General features: G+C 46.8%; 1 protein-coding gene across 2 annotated transcripts in view; it reads right to left on the bottom strand.

Annotated features, from left to right (window-relative positions):
• LOC136661458 (membrane-spanning 4-domains subfamily A member 4D-like) overlaps window positions 1-12,585 on the bottom strand; it is a 28,842-nt gene extending 16,257 nt beyond the window's left edge. The window contains exons 1-2 of one of the 2 annotated variants that reach the window (XM_066638730.1): window positions 12,524-12,583; window positions 4,413-4,718 (exon numbers count right to left, since the gene is read on the bottom strand). The gene's annotated coding sequence lies outside the window, so the exon portion shown is untranslated. Of the gene's footprint in view, window positions 1-4,412; window positions 4,719-12,523 lie in introns of both variants that reach the window. The other variant, XM_066638731.1, reaches the window with a different exon arrangement.
• Window positions 12,586-15,512: the final 2,927 nt, after the last annotated feature.

Raw genomic sequence — 15,512 nt, forward strand, 5'->3', positions numbered from 1 at the left:
GAAACTTAGGAATTCTGCCTTTCAGTCTATTAGTGAGGAGTCTGCCGTTCGGGCCTGTCTTTGGCCCAAATGGTCCTCTAAGACCAGTAAGGCTATCGAAAATTGGTCATCTAATCCAGACACAGTTTTTTTAAGGCATATAATTAGTTCCACCACAATTCCGTCCATAGCAGATGTCTCGTATCAATTGATAACCCGCTCGTTGGCAGATATACTAAGGTCTGTTTCCACATTTAGCTGTAAGGCTGTCACTTCTTCTTGGTTTGACGCCGAATGCTGGGCCGCCAAATGCTCTGTACGCTCTTTGTTTCAATTATTCCAGTCGTATAATTCTAACGAGTCCAGGGACCTTTATTTTCGTGCTAGGAGGGCCTGGCGACATCTTCTGGATGCAAAGAGACATGACTTTGCCCTACGTAAATGGGATCCGCTATTTAGCGCTATTTCCTAAATAGCAGGTCCGCAGCTTGGGGGTCCACCTGGACTCGCAGCTGCTCCTGGATTCCCAGGTGGCGGCTGTGGCTAGGGGGGCCTTCGCTCAGCTTCGGCTGGTGCACCAGCTGCGGCCGTACTTGGATCGTGCTGACCTGGCCACGGTGATCCATGCCTCGGTGACATCGAGATTAGATTACTGTAACGTGCTCTATGTGGGGCTGCCCTTGAAGACGGTTCAGAAACTGCAACTAGTGCAGAATGCGGCGGCCCGTGTGGTTACTGGAGGTAGGCGGCTCGACTCTGTCAGTCCGCTTCTCCAGCGGCTGCATTGGCTGCCCATTCGTTTCCGGGCCCAATTCAAGGTGCTGGTATTGACCTTTAAAGCCCTATACTGCTCTGGGCCAGGGTATCTTAGAGATCGCCTACTCCCGTACAATGCGGCTCATCCTCTTAGGTCATCAGAGAAGGCCTTTTTACAAGTGCCACCGCCTAGGGAGGTACGTGGGGCGGCTGCAAGAAATAGGGCCTTCTCAGTAGTGGCACCAATGCTATGGAACTCCCTTCCCCTTGACTTAAGAATGGCTCCCTCTCTTGAGACCTTTCGGTGAGGCCTGAAGACCCTTCTGTTTAAACAAGCCTTCTGAGTTCTCGGCCTTTTAACATCTTTTTAACATCTTTTAATATTTTTTACAGGCCTGATTCTTTTATGACTTGCTGCTGCTCTATGCTCTTTTTACCTATTTTTACTCTGACTGCTGTTTTTTTATGTGTTAATATGTTTTTATTTGTTTTTAAATTATGTTTTTAATATGTTGTAAACTGCCTTGAGTCCCTTCGGGGAGAAAGGCAGGGTAAAAATAAAGTTATTATTATTATTATTATTATTATTATTCCTCCAAAAACAGCAACCTTTTCTGGAACCTGATAGCGCGCTCTAATGTGAGAGCCCCTTTCAACACCCCTCTGCTTATTTCCCCTCGTGATTGGTCAGCTCATTACTCCAAGGTTTTCTCTTCCCAATCTTCACCCTTGGTACTGCGTGACCTGCCACAAGAGCTACCTTTGTGGACCCCTATTACTAGTGATGAAATCATAGAGTTGATCTCCTCCCTGAAAGCGGGTAAGTCTCCAGGTCTTGACGGGATTTCTAACAACCTTTTAATTAACAATGCAAGTTGGTGGGCCGAACCACTGACTAATCTGTTCACCTTAGTTGATAAATACGGGACGGTCCCAGATGATTGGCTCACCTCCATCCTAGTCCCTCTATTCAAAAAGGACGACCCGTCAATCCCCGGAAACTACAGACCAATTTGTTTACTTTCGGCCCTCGGGAAGTTTTATGCCAAACACCTTTTAACACATCTTGTTAACTGGGCTTCATCTAAGAATCTACCTGGGCGTGAACAAATTGGTTTTCGGCCCTGCTCCTCTACGTTGGACCGTGTTCTTAATCTTTCTTTCCTTGCTGAGAAATACTCTATTCATTACAAGGGACACTTGTTTGCGGCATTTATAGATCTTAGAGCCGCCTTTGATTCAGTTTGCAGAAACATCTTATGGGAAAAATTAGCCGCATGGGATATTCCCCCCCCCCGCCTGCTTTTCCTAATCCGCAAACTGCATTCAGCTAACTCCTGCCAGGTCCGCTATGACAGCAAAGGTTTGCTGTCAAGAAAGATACCAATCACTAGAGGTGTTAGGCAAGGCTGTATCCTAGCCCCTTTTCTATTTAATCTCTTCTTAGCCAATCTTCGGTCCTATTTGTCAGCAGCTGAGAAGTCTGCCCCTCTCCTACACAAATTACCTGTTCCCATTCTATTATACGTGGACGACGCTGTCCTTCTCTCAATCACCAGCACGGGTCTTCGATGTCTTTTAGCTTTATTTCAATCTTATTGTTCGCACAACAATCTAGCCATTAATGAGGATAAAACCAAAATTTTGGTTTTTTCCAAATCATGGAGGCCACTTCAATGGGCAATTAACAACCGCCCCATTGAACAAGTAAAAACCTTTAAATATCTTGGAATTTTTTTACACTACCAGCTCAAATGGTCTTTTCATAGGAATTTCGTGACTACCTCTTCCTCCCACCTAATTGCCGTGATCTCCAAATTCCACTACTCATCAGGCAATCAGTACGTTCCAGCTGCTCTTTTAAGTTTTAATGCCAAATTGGTCAGTTGTTTGCTTTATGGGGTCCCAACTTGGATTCAGGCCTTGTCCAATAAAATTGACCAGCTGGCAGCCTCTTTCCTTGGGGTCCCCAATTATATTAAGCTGGCCACTCTGGCTTTTGAGCTCAGTATTCATCTTTCTTCCATTCTGGCCTGTAAATCTACTTTTAAATTATGGCTACGTCTTTTTTTTAAGATTGATCCTGATTCTTTTCATGTTTATTTACTTAAAGACCCTTTTCAATCTTCCTGGTCTGCATTTTGTATTTCTAAGTTAGCCTCTCTTGGCATTTCTTTAGACCCTCTTTTTAATTACAACTTTGATCAGGCTTTATCCCACATTCTTGAGAGACTCCAGGAGTCTGAACACCAGTGGATATTTTCTAACATGAACTGGATCTGTTCCCCCATTTATTATGGAATCTCTCCCGCCTTAGCTAATGGCCATTCCTATTTTCAACTTCTTGTGAACCCCCTTGAGAGGAGGGCTTTTATGTTAGCTCGGCTTAACATATTTCCCTCCGCGATGTTGAATGGCCGTTACTCTCGGGTTCCCTTTGATCAAAGGCGCTGTAACTGGTGTGGTATTGAGCCTGATTCTGTTATCCATTTTCTTTGTATTTGCCCAACATTCAACAAACTCCGCTGCTCCATTTTGGGCCCTGTTATCTCTAATTATTCTGGCCCCCCGCATCTTCTCGCAGCGTTTCTTCTACACGATTTCTCGCACGATATTACATCCCTCGTTGCTGAATTCCTCACAAAGGTCCTTATTGCTATTAGTTCCAAGCAGCCCTGATTGGCGCATGTGGGTGTAATCTCTCTGTGGTTATATATAATTAACTGATGGTTTGTATTGGTGCAGTTTATTTATCTATTTAACTTATTATGTATGTTGCGTGTATGTTGTAGCTCTTTTTTTCTTTTTGCTATGCCATTAAAGGTTGCTGAAATTGAATTGAACTAGAGGGGAAGACAAAGAGGGACAGTGCAGGAAGGGAGAAGAGGAAGGAAAGAGAGAGAAGCTGGCAGTTCAGGAGTGGGGGCCAGAGGGAGGGTGGCTGTGTGAGGGTCTCCCTTGAGCTCCAAGGCTCTTGGAAGAAACAGATACAGAACTGCAGACTCTGCATGAAAAAGTCACCCTCCCATCTCTCTCCCCATCTTCAAGCTACAGTCCTATGCACACTTTCCTGGGAGTAAGCCCCATTGACGACAATGGGGCTTACTACTGAATAGACATGCATAGGCTTGGGTTCTAAGGTTGCCATCCTAGACACAATTTCTGAGAGTAAGCCCCATTGATGATAATGGGACTTACTTCTGAGTAGACACACATGGAATCACGCTGTCTGGCTCCTGCTTCTTTAGTCCCCTTTCCCGTCCTTGCAAAAACTAGCAGGGAGGAGGAGGAAGTGGCAGCTGAGGAGACCAGCGGTCGGGGAGTCCGAGTGGGCCGCTCAGTGGATGCCAAGGGGGTGAGGCTGCACTGACAGCCAATGGAGAGGCTGCAATTCCAGGAGCTGCCAGAAGGAGGAAGCAGCAGGCGAGCCAAGCAGCTCCGTCAGGCTCTCGGCTTGAGGTTCATGCGCTTGCTAAGCATGTGGTGGGGGAACGGCACTGCATCAGCCTACCCAGTGGCACGACAGCTGCCCCAGTGTGCCTGAAACAGCCCTGACCCTGGGTGACCTCGCAAAGAAGGCGAGGGGTTAATTTGCAAGCGATCTCTTGGAACAAACTTCTCGCCCTATAGGCGAGTATCTATCCTACAGTACTCATTTGATCCTATTTCTGCCCCACCTCTCTCCCCCTAAGAGGACAGAAGGCAGCTGCTGTTGTTTTTTTGGTTTAGAATTCAACGTTGCCAGAGTCTGCTTGGTCCACGGGTTCAGGTTTCTGAAGAATGCTTTCATCGAGTCCTTGTGCTTCAGAGGCTGGGGCCAGAGATGGCAGGCCAGGTGGGCTGGATAGGGAGCAACTCAAGGGGTTCTCAGCGTCCTCGCTAGCAGCTAGAAGGCCAAGGGCATTATCCGGCGGGACATCCTGCTGAACCACTGGGGGAGAAGCACTGTTGTCTGGAGGGGCACTTTGGTAAACCACCACAACCTGGAGGAAGAAGCACCCCGAGAATGAGATCAGGCGAGGAGTTCAGCTAGTCTGCTGATCAACCTGAGAACATGGCAATGTTTTCCAACAAATGGCCCAGCTTCCAGTTATGAATGGTGTCAACAGGGCCCCTGATTTTGGATAAAAACAAGAGCTCCTGCAAAACCCAGTGGCCCTGTTAGGGGGGTGCGGGCTGTACCAGGTGATGTGCGGGTGTGTGTGTGTGTGTGTGTGTGTGTGTGTGACAACAACACTGACCAAAAATTTTTAAATCTTGATATTTTTGAATAATACCATCATGTTATATATCATTCAATACGTAATTTCATACAGAATGCAATGAAACAAACCATGCTGTCATATCTCTATTCTATCAAAAGTTATATCCAAAGATCCAGCAAGATGGGGCGATGGTATATCACCACACCCACTGCCCAGGTGTTTTTCCGCCCACTGCATGGGAGGTGGTCCATCAAGGGGTGACATGCTGGCCTCCTGGATCAGGTGATGCAAACCTTGGTGACACCACTAAGGCAAAGCCAATCTGGTCCCATTCTGGTTGGCAACCTTCAGTCTCGAAAGACTATGGTATAAGCCTACAGCACCCGGTATTCCCAGGCGGTCTCCCATCTTAGTACTAACCAGGCCTGACCCTGCTTAACTTCCGAGATCATGGTAGAAGCCTACACCACCCGGTATTCCCAGGCGGTCTCCCATCCAAGTACTAACCAGGCCTGACCCTGCTTAGCTTCCAAGATCATAAGCCTACAGCACCCAGTATTCCCAGGTGGTCTCCCATCCAAGTACTAACCAGGCCTGACCCTGCTTAGCTTCCAAGATCATGGTATAAGCCTACAGCACCTGGTATTCCCAGGTGGTCTCCAATCCAAGTACTAACCAGGCCTGACCCTGCTTAGCTTCCCAGATCAGGCATGTGCAGGGTAACAGTTGCTGTCAGTGGGTTAGGGATGAGGTATTTAACCTCTGCCTGGCCCTATGGTAGGCATGTTCCCCTAGACCACAAACTTAACCCCAGCCTTAAATGCAAATCTTTAAAATTAAATTCAACCACATATCTTCATCTTGTTGGCTACTTCCCCTCCTCTCTTACTCGGTCTTTCACCATGACATACAAATGAAAAATCTGAGTGGTTTTATGAGCAAGACCACAAAGTGGCTGCTGGTGTGACTTGTCTCTCTTTGGGGCACATCCTGGTTGTGGATGATGCTGACCTACCTACTGAAGACCCAGCGAATGCCAGAGAGCAAAGAGGGGCACCATGCCAAAGTTGTAGTAGTGGACTGTTCTGTCTTAATATGGACTGCAGTGAATCTGACAGGATGCAGCATGATGCCTGTCCAAATGGCAGGGGACAGGTGGGGCAATAACTCAATGGTAGATCTCCTGCTTTTTTTCTCCCCACATTTCTATACTACTCTTCCTCCAAGGAGCTCAGGGTGGTGTACATGGTTCCTCCCCTCCTTCTATCTGCACAACAGCCCTATGAGGTAGGTGAGGCTGAGAGATCGTGACTGGCCCAAGGTCACCCAGGAAGCTTCAGGGTTGAGCTGGGATTTGAACCTGGATATTCCAGGTCTAAATCTAACGCACAAACCACTACACCATTCCATGCAGAAGGCGCTAAATTCAATCCCAGTTATCTCCAGGTAGGGTTGGGGAAGACCCTGGCCTGAAACACTGGATAGCCTAGCGAGACAGAGTAGAAAGAACTGGGTCTGGCAGACCAAGAGGTGTAAGGTGTAGGGTAAAGCTCCTGTGTAAGAAAGTTTCATGGGTCATCCACATATTCTATCTCCTGCAGTTAAGACTGTGGCAATACAATATGAAATCCCTGCATTTTAATTCATTTTATTTCTATAAACCAAACGTGAAAAGAGCCCGACACATTGCACCTCACAGTCTTCCAGGTTGAGCTGATATTTCTAGCAAGACTCCTGGTTCAGGCTACAGCAGAACCTTGAAGATGACATTTAGTGAGATGACTTTTGATTCCATTTTACTTTTTAATCTGCTTTTGCATCTTTTTTTTAATTTCAGTGGTTTTAATTGGTTTTATTTTAATGCTTTTATTTAGATTTTTATCCTCTGTCCTAGAATTTTAGAGGATAATTTTAATGAATTAGAATTTTAGGTGATTGATTTGGATATTTATGTATATGTTTATGTATTTAGTCATGATATATTAATTTTGGATGTTATAGATAGAGAAATGATATATGTAATTATTAGGATATTAAAAGTTGTTAGAATTTAATATTGGATTATGATATTAATTCTTGTGAGGATTTTATATGCTAGATATTGGAAAGACACAATATATATATATATATATATATATATATATATATATATATATATATATATATATATATAATATGATCAGTGGTGGGATTCAAATAAAGTAACAACAGGTTCTATGTCCTAATGAGCAATGAGCAACTCAGCTTCAATTGTTTGCCGCAAAGGAAGTTGAAAGACTATCGCTGCACTCCTATACTGTACAGTACACACTTTCCTGGGAGTAAGTCCCATTGAACATAATGGGATTTACTTCTGAGTAGACAGTCATAGGATTGCACTGTAACTTTAACACACACCCAATGTCTAAATCCAAATGGTAAGGCTGCAATTCTGTCCTCTATAGTCATACTTACAGGTCTCTGGCCACTAGTTTCCAAGGAGGATAAACATGCGGCTGAAAGGCACACTTCAAATGGACATTTTTTCTTGAATTCTCTAGGCAGTTGTATAATGAAATCAGGAAGGCACCAAGAAGAGGAGGTGGGAACTGCCAGGGCTCCAGGTTACCAATCTCTGGAGACAGCACAGCAGCATAGCACCTTCACATCAACTTCAAACCAACTTGCTGCACTGGGCTTTGAGCTGGGCCACCTTCCTTCTCAGTGGGAACTTGGTGATTTTTACCAGAGCAGTCAATCCTCTCAAGGATCTGGTTCACTTTTAGTGGTGAACATCTGGTCAGCAAAAGAGCACTGAGCACATAGTCTGACACCTCATCATCAACCAAAAGCAACAACAGCATAGTAACATCTTTACATCTCCCCTTCTTTTTTGTTCTGTTACAGCATTCCTCAGCATCTGTCTCTTGCTTGCTGCACCATTTTGCATGGCCCACCTCTGGGAAGTACAACTGGAAGTAACTGGAATGACTTTATCACCAGTTATTTCCATACTAAGAGGCCAGACATGATGCAACAAACAACGGTAGGAGGCTCAGGCTACAATCCTATCCACTTTTTCCTGGTAGTAAGTCCCATTGACTATAATGGAACTTACTTCTGAGTAGACATGCATAGGATTGGGCTCCCAGGAAAAATGGGAGGTCTTTTTTGAGTGCAAGAAAAGCAGAACTGAGCCTCCTATCACTGTTTGTTGCATCGTATTGTTGGTCTCACTTCCAGGCAGTGGGGGTCTGGGGGGAGGGGTCCTGCCATGAGTACCACTGGGCACCATCTCAAGTACCACTGGTGGTATGAGTACTACTGGTTGAGAAATGCTGCTCTATTACTTTTACCACCCAGTCCCAAAAAGAATTCCAGTGAACTCTAAAGCTTCCCCCTCCAACTTCCAACTCTGCAATCCAATGCACGTCAACTCAGAAGCCCAACAAGTTCAAGGGGAGCTGTTGACTTCCAGGGTTTGAGCGAGAATGGCAGCCTTGAAGGACAGTTTCACTAACGAGCAAAAAAGTACTATGAGGGGACTGTTCTTCTAGGTTGCTTTCCAACAGGCAACAGCAGATACCCATCACTTTGGTCTACTCTAGTGGCGAGTCTCCCACAAATTTGAGGGCTGCCACTGACCAGGGAGTGCAAAGCAGGGGCCTGCAGTGGGTGGGGAGGCAGGTGAGGCAGAACCTCCCCACCACAGTCCTTCGAAAGTGTTGCAGCTGTGTAGGTGCCCAAGCACCCACAACCCAGCCTAAAAATGAAAATTAACAGCACATGTAACAAGCCTGCCATTTCACTTGCATGGGGGGGGGGGAGAATAGCCTAAAACCTCTAACCTCTTTCTGCTAGAGAAGCAGCAATTCTAACTGTACCATCCTCAGCACACTTACCTGGGAATAGCAGCCCAATCCTATGCAAGCCTACACAGGAGTAAATCACATTATATAGTCAATTGGGCTTGCTTCCCAGGCGTGAGTAGGATTGCAGCCTAAGGGCTATCCAACTTTCCAGAGCCAATGCAGCCATATTGCAGTCCCGAGGTAAGGGAACAAACATTCCCTTGTCACAAGGAGACCTCCAGGACTTGTTGCTGGAAAGTTACAGTTAAAAGGACTTAGGACCCAATCCTATCCAATTTTCCAGTGCCAGTGCAGCTGTACCAATAGGGCATGCACTGCATCCTGTAGTGGGGGGCAGGGAACATTTGTTCCCTTACCTCAGGGCTGCATTGTGACTGCACAGGTGCTAGAAGAAAGCCTCACTGAGCACAATAGGACTTACTTCTCAGTAGACATGCATAGGATTGTGCCCTAAGGCTGCAGTCCTACTTCCACTTTCTACTTCCTACTTCCAAGCGAGACTATGAGGAACGCATGGCCAGCAACATTAAGGGGAATAATAAAAGCTTCTTCAAATATGTTAGAAGCAGGAAACCTGCCAGAGAAGCGGTTGGCCCTCTGGATGGTGAGGGAGGGAAAGGGGAGATAAAAGGAGACTTAGAGATGGCAGAGAAATTAAATGAGTTCTTTGCATCTGTCTTCACGGCAGAAGACCTCGGGCAGATACCGCTGCCCGAACGGCCCCTCCTGACCGAGGAGTTAAGTCAGATAGAGGTTAAAAGAGAAGACGTTTCAGACCTCATTGATAAATTAAAGATCAATAAGTCACCGGGCCCTGATGGCATCCACCCAAGAGTTATTAAGGAATTGAAGAATAAAGTTGCTGATCTCTTGACTAAGGTATGCAACTTGTCCTTCAAAATAGCCACGGTGCCAGAAGATTGGAGGATAGCAAATGTCACGCCTATCTTTAAAAAGGGAAAGAGGGGGGACCCAGGAAACTATAGGCCGGTCAGCGTAACATCCATACCAGGTAAGATGGTGGAATGCCTCATCAAAGATAGGATCTCAAAACACATAGACGAACAGGCCTTGCTGAGGGAGAATCAGCATGGCTTCTGTAAGGGTAAGTCTTGCCTCACAAACCTTATAGAATTCTTTGAAAAGGTCAACAGGCATGTGGATGTGGGAGAACCCGTGGACATTATATATCTGGACTTTCAGAAGGCGTTCGACACGGTCCCTCACCAAAGGCTACTGAAAAAACTCCACAGTCAGGGAATTAGAGGACAGGTCCTCTCATGGATTGAGAACTGGTTGGAGGCCAGGAAGCAGAGAGTGGGTGTCAATGGGCAATTTTCACAGTGGAGAGAGGTGAAAAGCGGTGTGCCCCAAGGATCTGTCCTAGGACCGGTGCTTTTCAACCTCTACATAAATGACCTGGAGACAGGGTTGAACAGTGAGGTGACTAAGTTTGCAGACGACACCAAACTTTTCCGAGCAGTGAAGACCAGAAGTGATTGTGAGGAGCTCCAGAAAGATCTCTCCAGACTGGCAGAATGGGCAGCAAAATGGCAGATGTGCTTCAATGTCAGTAAGCGTAAAGTCATGCACATTGGGGCAAAAAATCAAAACTTTAGATATAGGCTGATGGGTTCTGAGCTGTCTGTGACAGATCAGAAGAGAGATCTTGGGGTGGTGGTGGACAGGTCGATGAAAGTGTCGACCCAATGTGCGGCGGCAGTGAAGAAGGCCAATTCTATGCTTGGGATCATTAGGAAAGGTATTGAGAACAAAACAGCTAATATTATAATGCTGTTGTACAAATCTATGGTAAGGCCACACCTGGAGTATTGTGTCCAGTTCTGGTCGCCGCATCTCAAAAAAGACATAGTGGAAATGGAAAAGGTGCAAAAGAGAGCGACTAAGGTGATTACGGGGCTGGGGCACCTTCCTTATGAGGAAAGACTACGCGTTTGGGCCTCTTCAGCCTAGAAAAGAGACGCCTGAGGGGGGACATGATTGAGACATACAAAATTATGCAGGGGATGCACAGAGTGGATAGAGAGATGCGCTTTACACTCTCACATAATACCAGAACCAGGGAACATTCGCTAAAATTGAGTGTTGGGCAGGTTAGGACAGACAAAATAAAATATTTCTTTACTCAGTGTGTGGTCGGTCTGTGGAACTCCTTGCCACAGGATGTGGTGCTGGCGTCTAGCCTAGACGCCCTTAAAAGGGGATTGGACAAGTTTCTGGAGGAAAAATTCATTACGGGGTACAAGCCATGATGTGTATGCGCAACCTCCTGATTTTAGAAATGGGTTACAGAATGCCAGATGCAAGGGAGGGCACCAGGATGAGGTCTCTTGTTATCTGGTGTGCTCCCTGGGGCATTTGGTGGGCCGCTGTGAGATACAGGAAGCTGGACTAGATGCGCCTATGGCCTGATCCAGTGGGGCTGTTCTTATGTTCACTTTCCTGGGAATAAGCCCCATTGGCTAGAATGAGATTTACTTCTGAGTAGATATGCATAGGATTCTGCTCAAAGGCTACAATCCTTTCCACACTTTCCTGGGAGTAAGACCCATTGAACACAATAGGACGTACTTCTGAGAAGACCTGCATAGGATTGTGCCCTTAATGAAGTAATGTTTTTTGCCACATTCCTGCCTTTTTTTAACCTGAGGAATTTCAGCTGTGGGAGCATCGCCTCTATGTGCCTGATAGTGTATTATACAATCATTGTGTAACAACACGTTGTATTGCAATGAAAAGATCCCAGGCACAAAACTGCATTCCCAAATCCCAAGGATGAAAACCAACCCCATGGTGCAGTCCTGTGCTTGTGGGAAGTAAGGGCACAATCCCTATGCTCGTCTACTCAGAAGTAAGTCCCATTATAGTCAATGGAGCTTACTGCAGCATGCGAGCCCAAGCCTATGCATGTCTACTCAATTATAGAGTCTCATTATAGCCAAAGGGGCTTACTGGCAGGAAAGTGTGGCTAGGAGTGCAGCCTTTGAGCACAATCCTATGCATGTCTACTCAGGAGTAAGTCATTATAGCCAAAGGGGCTTACTGGCAGGAAAGTGTGGCTAGGAGTGCAGCCTTTGAGCACAATCCTATGCATGCCTACTCAGGAGTAAGTCCCATTATAGCCAATGGGGCTTACTCCCAGGAAAGAGTGGATAGCATTGCAGCCTGAGGCAAGATGAGTGCACGACCCAAGGCGAAAGTGAGTGCCCCCTGAGGCCGCCTTGTTGTGGGGGGGGAGCTGCTGACTGAAGGGGGGGCTAGAAAGGCAGCCCTTCCAAAGCACGGAAGAGGTCCTGCCAGCGGGGGGGGGGGGGCGCCCCTCAGCTGAGTCCACGACACAGCTCGCTCCCCTCCCCAGCCAGGCTGAGAAAAGGCATGGAAAGGGGAGGCGCCTCCCTCTGGTTTCATAAGTGGGAGCGCTGGGGCGGGGTCTGAGGGGCCTGAGGGCTCTACAGAGGGGCGGGCTCTGAAACAGGGACCCTCTGTGGGTGAGCAGAGTCTCCCCACCAGAGTCCTTTGAAAAGCGCTGCTGTGTGCGTGCTTAAGCACCTCACACAGCGTTCCTGGTGCTTTTTGAGGAGCTCCGGTGGGGAGGCTCTGCCTCCCCTGCCTCCCCACTCATCGCATGTCCCTGCTATGAAATGGCAAAGGAGAGACACAGGGAAGGGGGGGGCAGCCCCGGGCAAGGTGGCGCTGGAGACCTGGGCTCACCTCCTCCTCCTCCTGCTTGTGCTCAGCTTGCTCCGGCCACTCTGCGGGCGCCCAGCCGCTCTCCTTCCCACCCAGCGACCCCCTCCCAGTCCTGCCAGTAGCGCTGCTGCGATTGGCTGGCCGCCGTCGCAGAACTGACCCATAAGCTAGCAAAGGGTTCTGTAGAACCGGGTAGACCCGGTCGAATCCCACCACTGGATATGATAAATCAGGGGTGCTCACACTTTTTTTGGCTCGAGAGCTACTTTGAAACCCAGCAAGGCCCGGAGATCTACCAGAGTTTTTTTTTACAATGTTCGCGCCATCATAACATATAACATTTATGTGTACAATGTATGTTGGTGTACCTTGAGCCCCACTGAGTATAACAGGACTTACTCCTGAGTAGACATGCCTAGGATTAGGCTGTGAGGCTGCAATCCTAGTCACACTTACCTGGGAGTAAGCCCCATTGAGTACAATGGGCCTTACTCCCGGCGTTTCCTCCCAGAGGCACCTGAAAGGGGGGGGGGTCGGCACTTCGCGATCTACTCATTTTGCCTCGCGATCTACCGGTAGATTGCGATCCACCTATTGAGCACCCCTGCGATAAATGATATTAAGAGGCTATCGCAGAAGAGGAACTGGATTAGGAAATACGTAATGATTTATTAGTTATAGTGATGTATGATATCTTGCACCCTCTAATACTGTGTTCATGTCTTGTCTGTATTGTATTATGTGTTATGTGTGTTTGTTATTTTTGTTTTTGGAATAAATAAATAAATAAATAAATAAATAAATAAATAAATAAATAAATAAATGCATCCTTGACACTTTGCTGATGTTTTATATTGACACCTGCTCAAGAGAGGACAGTACTGGATTCCCCACATTCACTCGGATAATCACATCTTAGTCTCCTTTCAATGTTACCTGTTCTGTGAAGGTGTCCCGACACAATGTCTTACACCCAAAGACAGCACTGTTGATGCTGATGCAGAATTCTATGAAATTGAAGACCAAGAAGACAACCATAATTCCAAGTATGATATTCTGTTGATAAAGAAGACACCCTGGACTAAGGAAATCACTCTTCACTGCTTTCTCCATAACATTACATCCCAGGGCAGCATGGAAGAATGGGGGGCGTTGGAATTGTGTGACTTTAGAAGCCACATTGGCTCCCCATTCATTACCAGGCAAAATTCTAGGCACTGGTTGTGACCTTCAAAGCCCTAACTGACTTGGGAACCAGACATGGTAAGAACTGCATCCTCTCCTATCGACCTCCCCAAACATTGAGATCTTCAACTGGGTCCCTCCTCCCATATATCAATCACAACCATCTCCAGAACTGCAACTGGCAATGGCCCAGGACAGGGTCTTTGTGGTGGTGGTACCTCAAATTGCTCTTCACTGTATCCTCATCAGGCCCCTACATTCACCACATTTGCCACCTGGCAAGCGAGGCTGCATCTGAAGAGTCGTCTGGTTTATATTAGCTAGGACGGTGTAGTGGTTTGGGAGTTGGAAGATCCAGGTTCAAATCTCTGCTCAGCTGTGAAGCTTCTTGAGTGACCCTGGGCCAGTCACTCTCTCCTAGTGTCACCTCCTCACAAGGTTGTTTTGAGGTAGGGTGATAAAAAATAAGTGAAGTGTGTGTGTGGCCTGATCCTGTTTTACTGGGCACATCATTTGGGCATTCCAGGGGAAAGTTGGCTGATGAATGAAATCGATAGATGACTCTGTTCCAGAACTCAAATTCCTGGCAGAGCTTCGGGGACAAAGAGAACAGGTCTACAAAGCAACATTGGTGCCAAGAGAAAGTTCTAACTTGTCATTGCTCATGTCAAGCCTCAACATCAGGAATTATATTAGTGGCATTAGCTTAAAAAAGGTTCTCTCCACAGACGCAGGGGGCAATACAAACCCTTCCCCACTGAGTTTGGAAAGCACTCACAAAAGCGATGCGTCTGGTTTCGTAACACTGTGGATCCACTTGAAATAAACCATGAAGTCTGCACTGATCTCTGATGTTCCACGGTTTACGGGCCAGCGAAAGAGAAAGGAATGCCATTCCAAGACCTGCACCAACAATGTTCACCACATTCATTCCCAGAATGCTTTTCACCTGAGGAAGACAACCGGTCATGACACCCTGGCTCTTTTCTGACTCAGGGCGCAATCCTAACCAACTTTCCAGCACCGAGGTAAGGGCAACGCAACTCCGAGGTAAGGGAACAAACATTGTCTTACCTTGAGGAGTGCCCCTCCCCCAATTGCAGGATGCAGCACATGCCCACTGGCACAGCTATGCCAGCTATGGAATGTTGGTTAGTATTGTGCCCTCAGTCTCCTGCAGTCTTCCTAAGAGTCCTCAAGCTCCAGCCCAGTTTCATTCCCACTGCTGAATTTGCTAAATGGGTAGAGGTGTTTGTTTCCTATTAGTAAGACAGGATTACAGTCTAAGCCAGGGGTGCCCAAACCCCGGCCTGGGGGCCACTTGTGGCCCTCAAGGCCTCTCAATGCGGCCCTCAGAGATCTCCCAGACTCCAATGAGCCTCTGGCCCTCTGGAGATTTGTTGAAGCCCACACTGGCCCAACACAACTTCTCTCAGCATGAGGGCAACTGCTTGACCTCTCTTGTGAGCTGTGGGATGAAAGCTCCCTCCACTGCTTGCTCTTTCACATCTGTGATGCAGCAATGGCAGCAAAGGAAAGGCCAGCCTTGCTTTGTGCAAGGCCTTTTATAGGCATTGAGCTATTGCAAGACCTTCATTCGTTAATATAAGTTTATCATTAATATATTCATTTATGTAAACTTATGTAGATTTATTCAAATTTTAAATGTAAATTAATTCTTTTTTTCCTCCGGCCCCCGACACAGTGTCAGAGAGCTGATGTGGCCCTCCTGCCAAAAACTTTGGACACCCCTGGTCTAAGCTATACTGAACACAATGGGATTTTTTTCTGAGTAAAATAAATAGCACCATTTTCAAACACCTCT

This window comes from Tiliqua scincoides, chromosome 10 (genome assembly GCF_035046505.1).
Source record: "Tiliqua scincoides isolate rTilSci1 chromosome 10, rTilSci1.hap2, whole genome shotgun sequence".
Taxonomy (NCBI): domain Eukaryota; kingdom Metazoa; phylum Chordata; class Lepidosauria; order Squamata; family Scincidae; genus Tiliqua; species Tiliqua scincoides.